At 44.1% G+C, this 9,223-nt stretch overlaps 1 long non-coding RNA gene across 1 annotated transcript in view; it reads right to left on the minus strand.

Moving 5' to 3' along the window:
• Nucleotides 1-7,254, minus strand: part of LOC308669052 — a 45,703-nt gene extending 38,449 nt beyond the window's left edge. Inside the window, exon 1 of the long non-coding RNA XR_014026662.1 lies at nt 6,690-7,254. This is a non-coding gene — a long non-coding RNA (uncharacterized lncRNA). The remainder of the gene's footprint in view (nt 1-6,689) is intronic.
• Between the last annotated feature and the right edge of the window lie 1,969 nt (nt 7,255-9,223).

Genomic DNA, 9,223 nt, shown 5'->3' on the forward strand with positions numbered 1-9,223 from the left:
CTCCCTCCCTTCCTTCCTCCCTCCCTCCCCTCTTTTCATCCTTCCTTCCTCCCTCCCTCCCTCCCTCCTGGCCTCCCTCTCTTCTTCTTTTCATCCTTTCTTCTTTCCTTCCTCCCTCCCTCCTTCATTCCTCTCTTCCTTCCTTCCTTCCTTCCTTCCTTCCTTCCTTCCTTCCTTCCTTCCTTCCTTCCTTCCTTCTTCCTCCCTCTTCACTTCCTTCCTTCCCTCCCTCCCTCCTTTCTTCCTTCCTGCCTTCCCTCCCTCCTTCCTTCCCTCCCTCCCTCTCTCCCTTCTTCCTTCCTCCCTCCCTCCTTCCTTCCTCCCTTCTTCCTTCCTCTCTTCCTTCCTTCCTTCCTTCCTTCCTTCCTTCTTCCTCCCTCTTCACTTCCTTCCTTCCCTCCCTCCCTCCTTTCTTCCTTCCTGCCTTCCCTCCCTCCTTCCTTCCCTCCCTCCCTCTCTCCCTTCTTCCTTCCTCCCTCCCTCCTTCCTTCCTCCCTTCTTCCTTCCTCTCTTCCTTCCTTCCTGCCTTCCTTCCTTCCTTCCCTCCCTCCCTTCTTTCTTCCTCCCTCCCTCCCTCCCTCCTCCCTCCCTCTCTCCTTCCTTCCTTCCTTCCTTCCTTCCTTCCTTCCTTCCTTCCTTCCTTCCTTCCTTCCTTCCTTCCTTCCTTCCTTGGATTGGAAGGCCTCTCAGGTCCTTTGAAGCCCTGTGGTTCTAGAAGGAAGGAAGGAAGGAAGGACAATGGGTGGAAGCTTCCCAGAGCGATCCAATCTAAAAATAAGGAGAAACTTACTAACAGTGAGGACAATTAACCAGTGGAACTCCTCGCCTCCAGAAGTTGTGGGTGCTCCATCACCGGAGGTTTATTAAAGAAGAGACTGGACAGCCGTTGATCTGAAATGGCGTAGGGTCTCTGCTTGAGCAGGGGGTTGGACTAGAAGACCTCCAAGGTCCCTCCCAGCCCCAGAACCAAGACATGTGCCCCCACACTTTTTCAACTTTGCCAAGTTGGAGCAGCCCTGCTTCAAAGGCTCCGCTGTGCCATAAAAATCCTCAAATTCAGGATGACCCCTGGCCTCCAGCGATAAATCTGGGTTAATTTACTGGCGTTCCAGGGAAGCATCCATTTTGTTCTCCAAGATTCCACCGCAGGGCAAGGAGAGTGCACCGGGGGTCTGATCAATGTAACGCACATAAAAAACCGCGCAGAGGTTTAATCACACCGTTGTGGCCGCCTCACGCTTGGTGTAAATGACTTTCAGGCTTCTGAAACAATCTTGCACAAAATGGTTGAGCAGAAGGATGCAAAGAGCAGGGCAAGGAAAGAGGCTAAACGTTGGTGGAAATTTCCTCCAGATGCAAAGAGCAGGGCAAGGAAAGAGGCTAAACGTTGGTGGAAATTTCCTCCAGAAAACATGGATTTATGTACGTGTGTATGTGTGTGTATGTGTATATATAAAATATAAAATATATAATATACAGGGGGTGGGTGGGTGTCCTCAGCTTACGACCACAACAGAGCCCCAAATTTCCAAGACAGTCGTTAAGTGAGTTTTGTCCTTGTCAAGGAAGGCCGCAAAAGGGCATCACATCACCCCGGGGATGCTGCAACTGTCGTAAGTACATGCCAGTTGCCAAGCCTCTGAATTCCGATCACGTGACCCCAGGGGATGCTGCAGCGGTCGTAAGTGTGAAAAACAGCTTTGAACGGGTAAAAGGGGTTCGTATAAACTCAGGACTCATAAATATGAGCCACCTGCCAAGGGTCCACATTTTGACTCTAAGGCTGGAAGGGACCTCGGAGGTCTTCTAGTCCAGCCCGCTGCTCAAGCAGGTGACTGTATACAATTCCAATCAAATGGCCCTGCAGTCTCTTCTTAAAAGCCTCCAGTGATGGGGCACCCAGAACTTCTGAAGGCAACTTCCGTTCCACTGGTTATTTGTCCTCGCTGTTGGGAAGTTTCTCCTTAATTCCGTGTAGCTTCTCTCCTTGATGAGTTTCCATCTGTTGCTTCTCGTCCTGCCTTCGGGCGCTTTGGAGAAGAGCTTGACTCCCTCTTCTTTGGGGCAGACCCTGAGATATTGGAACACTGCTATCATGTCCCCCCTCGTCCTTCTCTTCATTAAACCAGACATTCCCAATTCTAGCAACCCTTTCTTATATGCTTGAGCCTCCAGTCCCGTAATCATCTTTGTTGCTCTTCTCTGCACTCTTTCCAGAGTCTCAACATCTTTTTTACATCGTGGTGACCAAAACTGGATGCCGTATTTCAGGTGTGGCCTTACCAAGGCCTTGTAAAGTGGTATTAAGACTTCAGGTGATCTTGATTCTATCCCTCCGTTAATGCAACCTGGGGTTGCGTTGGCTTTTTTGGCAGCTGCCACACACGCCTGGCTCATATCTAAGTGATGGTCCACTTGGACTCCGAGATCCCTCTAATAATATACCATCTATATTGCACCTGTGCGTTTGGTTTTTCCTACCTAAATGGAGGACTTGGGGGCGGTTGTTCAGGTAGCTGCAAATTCATCACCACATTACAACAAAAAATTGCTGAGACTTTGGGAAAAGTTGCAGAGAAGAACAACTAAGATGATCCAAGGCCTGGAGAATAAAACATATGAAGAACGGCTGCAGGACTTGGGTTTGGCCAGTCCAGGGAAAATAAGGACGAGGTGGGGGGACACGATAGCAGTTATTCCAGTATCTGAGGGGCTGCCCCAAAGAAGAGGGAGTCAAGCTCTTCTCCAAAGCGCCCAAAGGCAGGACGAGAAGCAACAGAGGGAAACTCATCAAGGAGAGAAGCAACCTGGAACTAAGGAGAAACTTCCCGACAGCGAGGACAGTCAACCAGTGGAACTGAAGTTGCCAGGAGAAGTTGGGGAGGCTCCATCACTGACGCCTTTTCGAGAAGAGACTGGACAGCCACCTTTTCTGGAATGATAGAGGGTCTCCTGCCCGAGCAGGGGATTGGACTAGATGACCTCCAAGGTCCCTTCCCCTTTTATTCGGATTGCATAGCTCGCCTCCAGACGTTGTGGGGTGCTCCATCCCTGGAGGCTTTCAAGAAGAGACTGGACAACCATTTATCTGAAATGGTGTATAGGGACTCCTGCCCGAGCAGGGGGTTGGACTAGAGGACCTCCAAGGTCCCATCCAGCTCTATTTTGAATCGAATCGAATGGCAAAAAGCTTCCTCCTCACTGTCCACTTCTCTAGATGTTGTGTGTGTGTCTTTGTGCGTGTGCGTGTTTCCTTCCTAATCCATGTTGCTCACAAGAAGACTTCCCCGCAAGAAACATAGGCGGGCGTAACGCAACTCTTCAGCCGAAAACAACTTTGGGAGATGATTCACAGCGACCCACCGGAGCCGCTGCAACTCACCTCCGTGGTTTCAGCTGTGGACAGGTGTGCACACTTGAAGCACAGCAATCATTTTCCTTTCAGATCAACACCCACGCTTCACGCTGACAGCCCTAGGGGGGAAAGATTCACAAGCTATTATTCCCTTTCGGGACAAAGTTACACAAAGTGCAGAAACGAGCCTTGAAAAGTAAGTAGTTCAGTGGAAAGGAATCAAAGCCCAGAGAGAAGAAAAGTGGGGGGGGGGAAGAAAAAGAAAGAAAAAGGAATTAAACTTGCTTTTTTTTAAAAAAAAAGGGAGAAAAAAAATTAATCTACTTTCAAACAAACCAAGGTAAAAGTAAAAACGAACAGGAAACAGAACATCATGCAAGCAGACATGAAAAGGCGGAATTTTAAAGACTCGTCGGGAATCGCTTCGTAATTAAATCTATTTAATCCCCACCCTTTTAAAGGCTGACTTGGGACAAGTCTGTAATTAAATCTGTTTCAAGTCAGGATATAAAAGGGGAAACGAAGCGTCGAATGCTCACCAAGTCTATCCAATATTTCCCCCCTCCCCCCCAAAAAACCCGTGATATCTTCTGATTGACAGAATGTATAATTTTTCTCCAAAATTGATAGATTGTGCAACTCTAAAATCCGGTCTTTTGTATCTGGAGTTATAGTACAGTCAGTCCTCAACTTATGACCACAAATGGAGCCCAAAGTTTCCGTGGCTGAGACATTTGCGAAGTGAGTTTTGCTGCGTTTTACGACTTCTCACAATCCCTGAGGTTGTTAAGTTAGTAACACGGTTGTTAACTGAGTCTGGGTTCCCCCTTGACTTTGCTCGTCAGACGGTCGCAAAAGGGGATCACGTGATTCCCCGGGGACGCTGCGACTGTCGTAAATACGAACCGGGTTGCCCAGCGTCTGAATTTTGAATCACGTGACCATGGGGAGGCAGCGATGGTCGTTAAGTGTGAAAAGCGGTCCTCAATCACCTTTTTTTAGTGCCGTCGTAACTTTGAGTGGTCACTAAATGAACCACCGTTAAGTTGAGGACTGCCCGCGTATGAACCAAAAACGGAGGAAGCTCGAATAATAGAATAGAGTATAGAAATGAATAGAATAGAATAGAATAGAATAGAATAGAATAGAATAGAATGGAATGGAATGGAATGGAATGGAATGGAATGGAATGGAATAGAATAGAATAGAATAGAATAGAATAGAATAGAATAGAATAGAATAGAATAGAATAGAATAGAATAGAATAGAATAGAATAGAATAGAATAGAATGGAATGGAATGGAATGGAATGGAATGGAATAGAAAATATAGAATGGAATGGAATGGAATGGAATGGAATGGAATGGAATGGAATGGAATGGAATGGAATGGAATGGAATGGAATGGAATGGAATGGAATGGAATGGAATGGAATGGAATGGAATAGAATAGAATGGAATGGAATGGAATGGAATGGAATGGAATAGAATAGAATAGAATAGAAAATATAGAATGGAATGGAATGGAATGGAATGGAATGGAATGGAATGGAATGGAATGGAATGGAATAGAAAATATGGAATGGAATGGAATGGAATGGAATGGAATGGAATAGAATAGAATAGAATAGAATAGAATAGAATAGAATAGAATAGAATAGAATAGAATAGAATAGAATAGAATAGAATAGAATAGAATAGAATGGAATGGAATGGAATGGAATGGAATGGAATGGAATGGAATGGAATGGAATGGAATAGAATAGAATAGAAAATATAGAATGGAATGGAATGGAATGGAATGGAATGGAATGGAATGGAATGGAATGGAATGGAATAGAATAGAATAGAATAGAATAGAATAGAATAGAATAGAATAGAATAGAATAGAATAGAATAGAATAGGAATGGAATAGAATACAATAGAATAGCAGAATTGGAAGGGACCTTGGAGGTCATCTAGTCCAACCCCCTACTCAGGCAGGAAACACTATACCATTTCAGACAAATGGCTGTCGGCAGTCTCTTCTTAAAAACCTCCGGTGTCTTATATAACTTACGTCTTATATAACGTAAGGCCACAACTCCAAAGTCTGACTTTGAACTCCACATCGCCAAGCCCTGGAAGAGAGATGCTTTAATTCGAAGCCAATTAATTTAGATCTAAAAGCCTCCTTGACCTGTCTAAGAAAAAAAAGGGGGGGAGTGGGGAGGGGGATTTTATTATTCCGCCCCCCCCCCAGGTCAGAGAAACACTTCCTGGGGTGAAGACCTAAGAGCTTTTATCAGTCTACTACGGGCGAGATTTTAAAGGCAAATGAAATACCTTTTAGTGGCCAGACGGGTGATTGATTGCGTCAAGCCAAAAGGGAAGAGAATATCGGAGGAAGAGTGGAAAGAGCCAGGCTGAATGTGTGTGATTGCTGCCTTCTCGCTTTCACCCGGGTTTTTGTTGATTTGATTTGCTATTTCTCTGTTTTCGAGATGGATTTTCTGTAGAAGCAGCCCATTACGTCCAACCTCTCGACTCAGAGAGAAAAAAACGTATTCTTTCTTTCTTTTCCTTCCTTCCTTCTCTTCTTCCTTTCTTTCTGTCATCCTCCTTCCTTCATTTTCGTCCTTCCTTCCTTTCTCCCTCTGTTTTTCTTTCCCATTTCTTTCTTTCTTTTTTTCTTTCTCCCCATCTTCTTCTTCCTTCTTTTATTCCTTCCTTCCTTTCTCCCTCCCTCCCTTCCTTTTTTCCTTTCTTTCTTTTTCTATTTTCCATCTCCTTCCTTCTTTCCTCCTCAGCTCCTCCTTCTAACTCTCATCTCTTCCCTCCCTCTTTCTTTCTCTTTCTTTCTTTCTTTCTTTCTTTCTTTCTTTCTTTCTTTCTTTCTTTCTTTCTTTCTTTCTTTCTTTCTTTCTTTCTTTCTTTCTTTCTCTTCTTTCTCTTCTTTCTTTCTTTCTCTTTCTTTCTTTCTTTCTTTCTTTCTTCCTTTCTTTCTTTCTTTTCCATCTCCTTCCTTTTCCTCCTCAGCTCCTCCTTCTAATTCCCACCTCCTCCCTCCTTTTCTTTTTCTTTCTTCTTTCTTTCTTTCTTTCTTTCTTTCTTTCTTTCTTTCTTTCTTTCTTTCTTTCTTTCTCTCTTTCTTTCTTTTTCTTTCTTTTCCATCTCCTTTTCCTCCTCAGCTCCTCCTTCTAATTCCCACCTCCTCCCTCCCTCCCTCCTTTTCTTTCTTTCTTTCTTTCTTTCTTTCTTTCTTTCTTTCTCTTTTTTCTTTCTTTCTTTCTTTCTTTTTCTTTCTTTTCCATCTCCTTCCTTTTCCTCCTCAGCTCCTCCCTCTAATTCCCACCTCCTCCCTCCTTTTCTCTTTCTTTCTTTCTTTCTTTCTTTCTTTCTTTCTTTCTTTCTTTCTTTCTTTCTTTCTTTCTTTCTTTCTTTCCTAAATCAGTTAAAAGCCATTGCTTTTTATACCAGTAGCATTTTTATTGTTTTTTTCCCCCTTTACTTTGGGTCATCTTGACTTCGTGCTTTTATTTCATTTCATTCCTCTCTGTTTGCAATTCATTTGAAAGGCTCATGAAAAATATATTATTGGGTCTGAGAACTGTTTGCTTATTTATTTACATCTTCAGTGGTGGGTATTTTTTAAATGCCCTGTAAACCGCCCTGAGTCCTTCGGGAAAGGGCGGTATATAAATTTAATAAAATAAAAATAAAATAAATAAATATCTGAGTGTCACACGGAGCCCAGCTGTTGTCTCAACAAATGCTCTTCTCTGTCAAAACCTTCTTTGATAAATAATCAAAGAAGAACCGTTTTTAATGCTAAATGAATAGCAGATGGGAAAAAATAAGAAGGAAAAAACAGAGTAACCGTGGTTCGGTTTATGGAAGTTAAAGGAATGGGAGGGCTGGCTTCAACCATTCAGTATTTTCAGCCTACTGCACAGGTGGCAATGGACACGTCATGCATCCAAGAAAAACATCTGGATTTCTCCAGATGTTTCGTGAAATTCTCTTTTGTCCTCGGTCACCCTGGCTGATCTGCCACGGAGCCCAAAATATATGGCTGACACCATGGGACCTTCAAACTGTTTCTCCAAAAGGGAAGAGCAGTGAGATGTCTCCAAGAGGTTCAGAAGCAGGAGAAGACCATATCTCTAGTTCTTACCCCAAGAAGTTCCTTCAGTTCTCAGTTCCTTGGATGAGAAGCGAAACGCTTTCAAGGGGGGGAAAAAGAATAAAATCCAGTTGCCTTTGAAAAGCACCTTTGGGATAACCATGACCTGGATGATGAAGAACGTCCACAGCTCTGTCCAGTTCTTGATCTCCAGCACAGGTCTTCTCATTGCCACTTGTCTCTCACTTTCACCACTGAGAGATGCTTGCGCTTCAACATTGGGCCCATTCTTTCTGGAAAAGCTTCAGACGTTGTCAGTCCCCCCCAGCCAGGACAAACTTCATTGAAAACAACCAGGCTGAAGTTGAGAGAAATCCACCAGGTTGAAGATGGGAATAAACCCACTAGGCTGAAATTGAGAAGAAACCCACCAGGTTGAAGCTGAGAAGAAACCAACTAGGTTGAAGATGAGAAGAAACCCATCAGGTTGAAGATGAGAAGAAACCCATCAGGTTGAAGATGAGGAGAAACCCATCAGGTTGAAGATGGGAAGAAACCCACCAGGTTGAAGATGAGAAGAAACTCATCAGGTTGAAGATGAGGAGAAACCCATCAGGTTGAAGATGAGGAGAAACCCATCAGGTTGAAGATGGGAAGAAACCCACCAGGTTGAAGATGAGGAGAAACCCATCAGGTTGAAGATGGGAAGAAACCCACCAGGTTGAAGATGAGAAGAAACCCATCAGGTTGAAGATGAGGAGAAACCCATCAGGTTGAAGATGAGGAGAAACCCATCAGGTTGAAGATGGGAAGAAACCCACTAGGCTGAAATTGAGAAGAAACCCACCAGGTTGAAGATGGGAATAAACCCACTAGGCTGAAATTGAGAAGAAACCCACCAGGTTGAAGCTGAGAAGAAACCAACTAGGTTGAAGATGAGAAGAAACCCATCAGGTGAAGATGGGAAGAAACCCACCAGGTTGAAGATGAGAAGAAACCCATCAGGTTGAAGATGGGAAGAAACCAACTAGGTTGAAGATGAGGAGAAAGCCATCAGGTGAAGATGGGAATAAAACCCACCAGGTTGAAGATGAGAAGAAACCCATCAGGTGAAGATGGGAAAAAACCCACCAGGTTGAAGATGAGAAGAAACCCACTGGGAGCCGATGTCCACAAGTCTTAAAGTTGCCCAATTTGGAGACCCTTGTTTTAAAACACAAATCTGGCCCCAATAATTTCGACGCTTTCTCACAAGTCCACAAAAGACGATTAAAAGTTCCCTCTTTACAATTGCGTTTCCAGCCTACTCCTAACCCACCCGTCCTTTCAGAATTGGGGGGAAAGCAAATTGTTTACACCAGTTGAATTACCCATTAAAGTGTCTTGACTGACACCCGAGGCCCTCGTTTTTCTCTCTCCAGATCTTGAGGGGCCTCTGAGAACTTCATCTAGTCCCATCGCCTCCGTTATTCTTCCCACCTTTTCCGCGGCTTCAAGAATAAATCAAAGCAAAGCAGCTTCTTGGGTGCCACAACGAGCTATTGATTTCACATTCACCTGTGTTGTGTGCGGGATGAGGGTGTGTGTGTGTGTGTGTGTGTAAAGAAACACGACCCCCTCTGAAGCCTTAAAAAAACAATGTGATTTTCAGTCATGTGAGTTTTCCCCTCCTTCTAAAGGAGGATAGATGGATAGACAGACAGACAGACAGACATGGATGGATAGATAGATAGATAGATAGATAGATAGATAGATAGATAGAT

The sequence above is a fragment of the Vipera berus genome (assembly GCF_964194415.1).
Source record: "Vipera berus genome assembly, chromosome: 5".
Lineage (NCBI taxonomy): Eukaryota > Metazoa > Chordata > Lepidosauria > Squamata > Viperidae > Vipera > Vipera berus.